Here is a 6048-nt window from a genome sequence, read left to right on the forward strand (position 1 = left end):
CCTATTTCTAGCTTACGTAGAGCTGAAATTTGGTTCTTTGTCAAAAAAATACTTGATAATGAGTTTTGTGATGTAGGATTTTAGTGGAAAATATTTTTATTAGATTAGTAGTTGTCAAGAGTGCATCACCCTCTATATTTTTTTAGGGGCATAAGAGTGAAACAATAATGCTCTAACTATTTCCAAAAGATGTCTATGGTTATAATTCCACAACCCCATTTTATTGTGGACTTGCTACACAAGTTGTTTGATTTTTTTACTACCAGAAATTACCCCTATTACAACAGACTTTTTTGCAACAGTTTCATAAGCATTGCAATAGGCCCTCTATTGCAACGGTTACAACCGCTGCCAAAAAAATTGTTCTAGTAGAACTATTTTATAATATAACCGTTGTCATTGTTAAAGAATCATTACAATAGAGTATTTTATAGAAACAGTTGTACGAACCGTTGCCATAGAATCATCTATGGCAACACTTAATTGAATAAAAAAAGCTATTGCACCGATATAACTATTCCCACCAAAAAATTTTGCTAAGTCCGCCAACAAAAACCCTTTATTCTCCAATCTGCCCAAAAAACCCTTTCATCACTTTTTATCTAGCATACTCCAATCCGCCAAAAATATTTCACTAAGCTCGATCCGCCACTGCTCCGAACACCATACGTCGATCACAATACCATTGCTCCGACCACCATTCTCCTCTGATTGAACCACTACTCCAACTACCATACCTTGATTTCAATGCTGCTCCGGCCACCACTGTGAGTAGGAATATGTATTTGAATCCCAAGTTGGGTGGGGTTTGGGTTGGAGCTCCTGCCACCACTGTGAGTAGGAATATTTCTAGTTAATTCAGTTTCTCCTTTTTCATTACCAGAATTTCACTTTCCAGTGGCACACATTTTTGTGCATTACTAGAATAAGAAATTCAACTATTTTTCCTTTCTATTTGCTATAAAGATTACAACTCTTTTTAGTTTCTTCAACTAAATTCTCAAGATAAGAATTAGAAATTATAGAATCAAAGAGAGAACATCAGTAGAAATTCAATTGCAAGATACATAATTGCAGAGCAAAGACTATTTCATAGCAATACGCCATAGCAAAGACAGTTCTACAACATTAACAACAGGTGCAAGATGGGAAACTCTTGTAGTAATACTTTGTTTCAGGTTCAAGACCTACAGGGGCATTCTATATAACCCACTTGTTGTTTTGGGGTGTTCTTCAATTTAGGGATGTCTTCAATTTGGGGATTTGAAGGTTAGTCTATTCTTCTCTATTTTGACCTAATTTTAGATCTCAATTTCAATTTGGACAGTCTCTTTGTTTTATTTTAGTTGTACTATTATAGGCTTGTGGTTGTGAAGTCAAAGGTTGACCTAATTACTTCTTCTGGCATGAACAAAGTCTCCCAATCCTTCCCTTCAAAGTTGTTCAAGATGGGAAAATTTTGATTCACCAAAGAACTGCTTTTGGTTTGATGGTAACAATAAGTTTAACTTTTGCTTTTCATTTGGATTCATGCCCTTCTATGTATTATAGAAGAAGTTTGTATTGATATGGTAAAGGTTTGATCATTATATATGTGTTGTTGGGTGATTTAAATGTGAAATAAATTTGAGAAACAAATGCAACAACCCAATATAGTCCCATAATAAGAATTTAAGGAGAGTGGGGTGTATGTAGATGGACCTTACCTTTGTGCTGTAGACTATGATCAATGTAAAATATTATATACCATCATTCTGTAAAGCATATACCTGGATGTATTTCATATATCTAAAAAGTTCAGAGAATTCTTTCCGCTCCCACCATTTTCACTGATGATTTCTATATAGTTAGCATACTACTGATTCTCTTGTAATATATAGGGCCTAAGAACAATTTGAATTTCTTTATTCTAATGTAACTTGTATTCCGAACCTTGTTGTTCAAACTTCAGGCCAGTGTCCAGAAGGTAGCCCAAGTTTGTTTAAAACTAATGTAGAGCCCAGCTAGATTGACCACATAAACTTTGCATGAGCTTACATTAGTTGGTTAGATCAAAGAATAACAATAGTTACTACGATTTAGTCTTAAACAAGTTTAAGTTATCTCTGCTATGTGAATGCATTATTATTCGGCGTATTTTGTGTTGGTTGTTGGTCTATCGCAAATCTCCACCTTTGTCCGAGTTTCAAAGCGATAATGTAATCGAAGTCATATCGGTGGAGTTAAGTTAGATCAAATATATGGATAAATAGTGGTAGTAAGACTTGTATGTTAAACATTTCACATTATGCAATTTGACTTTTGAAAGTCAAAAACTTTAATAGATTGAAGTGTCAACATCTCGTGCACCTAGCCTGAACATACCAGTCTTCATATAGATTGAAGAATGTGTAAATCTGATTTTATCTATAGAATCAATACCTTTTTTAAGTCTCACATGAACATCTGCTGCAAGAAGAGACATTTTCCCTTCCCTCCCTCGCACAACATACCTACAGAACTCCTCAGCAGTCCAATTACCTCCATTATCATTTCCGAATTCTCCCTTGAGAATAACTATTTCCACTTTAGCTGAGGCTTTTGGTCCAAAGTCAATAATTTCTCCAGTTTTATTATCAACTAAATATCCACTTCAATAAAATTACCTCTATCTCCTTTAATTTCCACTTCGGTAAGTATAGGAAAAATATACTTCTGTAGAGAACTTCAATTTCAAGCTTCTTGGTTTTGGAGCTTGAATATCTATTTCAGGGTTTCTAGAGAACAATGATGTCTCAAATATGAGATTAACAGTCAAATTGATTGTGAAAGTATCACATGCTAAATTGAGGATAGGAATACAGAAAAACACACAGAATGGTCCTTACCCCTTGGCGAACAAAAACTTTTCCTCTGCCAATTCAAGTTCACGTTTTACCTGAACCAAGAAAGTACACTTAGCAGAAGTCATTGGAATATAAACAACAAAGTCATAACAACTAAATCTCCAAAATTTAAGCAGTATAAACTTTCTGCAATAATTAGCCACCGGATTGGAAATATTGATTACTAGACTAGTTTCAATTCCCGATTTTACTTGTATTTCATCTTCAAAGGTTGTATTTCAATATTTAATTTATTCTCACTTCAAAATCTATCTATTTAACAGATATGCATATATTTCTCAGTGGAGTTCTGTGCTTCAATTTGTAAAAACTATTGTTGCATTTTTTTTGTTATCTATTTACAACTGGTCAAGCTGCTTGAGTTAAGAGAGGCAAACCACATAGAGTTCTGCAAAATAAAGATCATGGATGAAGAGATCTGTAGAAGAATCGAATTCAGAGCTTCGTGCTATTTTAGAGTTACTGATGGATCCTACTTGGTTGGCAACTGGGTTAAAAGTTGATTTTGACACACTAGTAAGTGATGTTGAGTTGTTTATTCCATTTCCAATTATAAAGACTTCCTGTATAGTTTATTATTGAATGCTGTATAAAGAGTGACATTCTCATTCAACTTTTTCTTTTACCTTTTCCCTTTTTTAGAAATGCTTTTGCATTTATGGGATTAGAATTCAAAGATGAAAATATGGAGCTACTCTTTAGCTGTCTAGCAAGAATGTTTCTTATCAATTGAATGACTCCAGCATTAATTTTTAAAATTTCTTCTAATATTGTAAAAGCATAACCACTTTTTATACCTGGCGAGAACCTTTTATGCTAACTTTATTACAACTCTAGGTGCTCGATAGAAAGTTTAGGCTTGAATATCATCAAAAGAATTGAGGAAATACTAAATTATGATACTTCTTTGGATAGACATTCTCTGTAATTCTTTCTGCTCTTGTAGAGTTGATACTGATTTTAACTATTGCCTTTTTTGGTTTTGTCCATGTCCCGTCTGCTCTCATAGATGCTCATCTATTGACTAATTTGACTTTGATTTTGTTTTTGCCAATTCTTGTAAAAGGTGCTTTGCTTGTTGATTTGATTAAGATTAATTCCTTGTTACTTCAGGTAAATGAATGTGGAGAGATTTCTTGTAGAATCAGTGAAATAATATCTGTACATGGTGAAAGTGATCAAAAGATAAGTTCGTATTGTATCATCCCAAATTAGTTTTTGTTAAGATATCGAGTTGTCGTGGAAAGGTCATGTCAAGAGGATACATTTAGAAGAAGATGTGTGTTCCAGAAGTTCTTAACTTCATTGCCTGTCCTTCTAGGTAGTCTACCAGCAATTAGCGGCCAACTGCACCAAAAAAGATATGACATTAAGTATAGCAAAATAGCAGGAAAGAAGCAGGTGCAGCGGGGCAAAGCAGTGATCGAATGTCGAGGAGCATATGGAGTCTGATGATGAGGTCTTTTTCATCTTCTGACATCATTCCTCGCTTGATATTTGGCCGCAGGTAATTTTTCCACCTTAGACTGCAGCTCCCACTACTTCTCAATAAGCCTAATAAATCTGAAAATTCCCCTACCCAATCATTCCAAAGGGGAAGAAAACTCTACTCTAATAAAGCAAAAGTAGAACAACAACATAACCAGTGTAATATCACTAGTGCGGTATGAGGAGGATGGCTTGTATGTAGACTCATCCCTACCTTGTAAAGGTAGAGAGGCTATTTCCAATAGACCCTCAACAACAAAACAAAAGTAGAAAGAAGGGGAGAAGCTTGGATAACTGTGTTAACTCACTCGTCGAAGTTTGGATATTGGATGTGTAATGACAAGCACATGCAGATCTATGCTAGATCTTGAATAGAACTATATTGATAATGCTAAAGTCTACCAGTGGCTAGCAGTCCATTGAAATTGTCATGAAAATTTGAGTCAGAAAACCAAAATTTGTTGTTGTTTAGACTTGTATATAGTGATCTCGATTTGTTTCTTTTACTATGACACTGTTATTTATCCTTATTATTTTCCATATTTTTCATTCCAAGGAAATCATGGAAAATTATGCAGATATAGTATTTGCGAACAGCGAAGATGCAAGAACATTCTGTCATTTTTCATCAAAAGAAAGTCCCCTTTCTGCTACAAGGTACCTTAGCCACTTTGTTCATTTGTCGCTGGAGTTTGATAACAAATTATTATAGATAATGGTTATCTGCACTGGGAGCTGAATGAATAGTAATTAGAGAGTATGTTTCTCTTTAATACACGATCGTTATGGTATTGTATGTTAAATAAGTTATGCCCTTTTGAAGTTTTTTGTGGAGTGGAGCTATGTTTATTTCCTTTTTTCTTTTGCTTCCTTACTCGTTATGGTATTATACACAATCTTCCAACTTACCCTCTTTAAATATGTTGTCATTTAAGTGCTAATTAAGATTATTTTTTCTCTTTTTATAGGTGTTCAAAATGAATGAGATGAAGAAAGAAGTGATGTTAATTAATATCGATCTTTTTGATTTTGAATTTCATGAAAATTATCACCAATCAAATTTGATACTATGTGTGAAAACTAATAATCATTTGACTTTTACATTTTGCTTTTGTGTTTAGATTACTAGTTTGTTAATTTGGATTATATTAATGAAAGATTTTGTTGTGATGTTTGTGTATATATATATATATATATATATATATATATATATATATATATATATATATATATATTTCAATTGGTATTTGAACTGTTAATGGTATTTAAAGTAGTTGAAATAGGTGGCAACAATCGTTACAATAGCTAATTATAGTGGTTGTAATAGGTTGCAAAAAAATATTGCAAAAGGCCCAAAAATTGTTGCAATAGGTGTTAAAAAGCGTTGCAATATGTAGTTAAAATCATTGCAAAAGACCAATAAATATTGAAGTAGATATCTAAAAATTATTTCTAGGGTTATTGCAACGCTTTTCCTAGCGTTGCAATAGATTCTATTGCAACGATTCTTAACTGTTGCTATAGACAATACAAAACGTCACAATAGGAGGTTAGAAAAACCATTGCAATAGGGCTATCCATTGCAACAGTTGTTGTAACCGTTGCAATAACCGTTGAAATAGGTTTATTGCAATGCTCACACATGCAATGCCTTCGTAATCGTTGCGGTAGATCT

At 33.5% G+C, this 6048-nt stretch overlaps 1 long non-coding RNA gene across 7 annotated transcripts; it reads left to right on the top strand.

Annotated features, from left to right (window-relative positions):
• The first annotated feature begins 412 nt into the window (after window positions 1-412).
• LOC124886393 lies at window positions 413-5543 on the top strand. Of its 7 annotated transcripts, none has more exons than XR_007043507.1 (7): window positions 465-833; window positions 1179-1269; window positions 1361-1492; window positions 3239-3401; window positions 3999-4392; window positions 4930-5030; window positions 5342-5543. It is a non-coding gene; the product is annotated as an uncharacterized LOC124886393 (long non-coding RNA). The 7 variants fall into 7 exon arrangements; XR_007043506.1 differs by having other exon boundaries at window positions 491-833; window positions 3149-3401; XR_007043504.1 differs by having other exon boundaries at window positions 452-1269.
• Window positions 5544-6048: the final 505 nt, after the last annotated feature.

The sequence above is a fragment of the Capsicum annuum genome, chromosome 8, assembly GCF_002878395.1.
Source record: "Capsicum annuum cultivar UCD-10X-F1 chromosome 8, UCD10Xv1.1, whole genome shotgun sequence".
Lineage (NCBI taxonomy): Eukaryota > Viridiplantae > Streptophyta > Magnoliopsida > Solanales > Solanaceae > Capsicum > Capsicum annuum.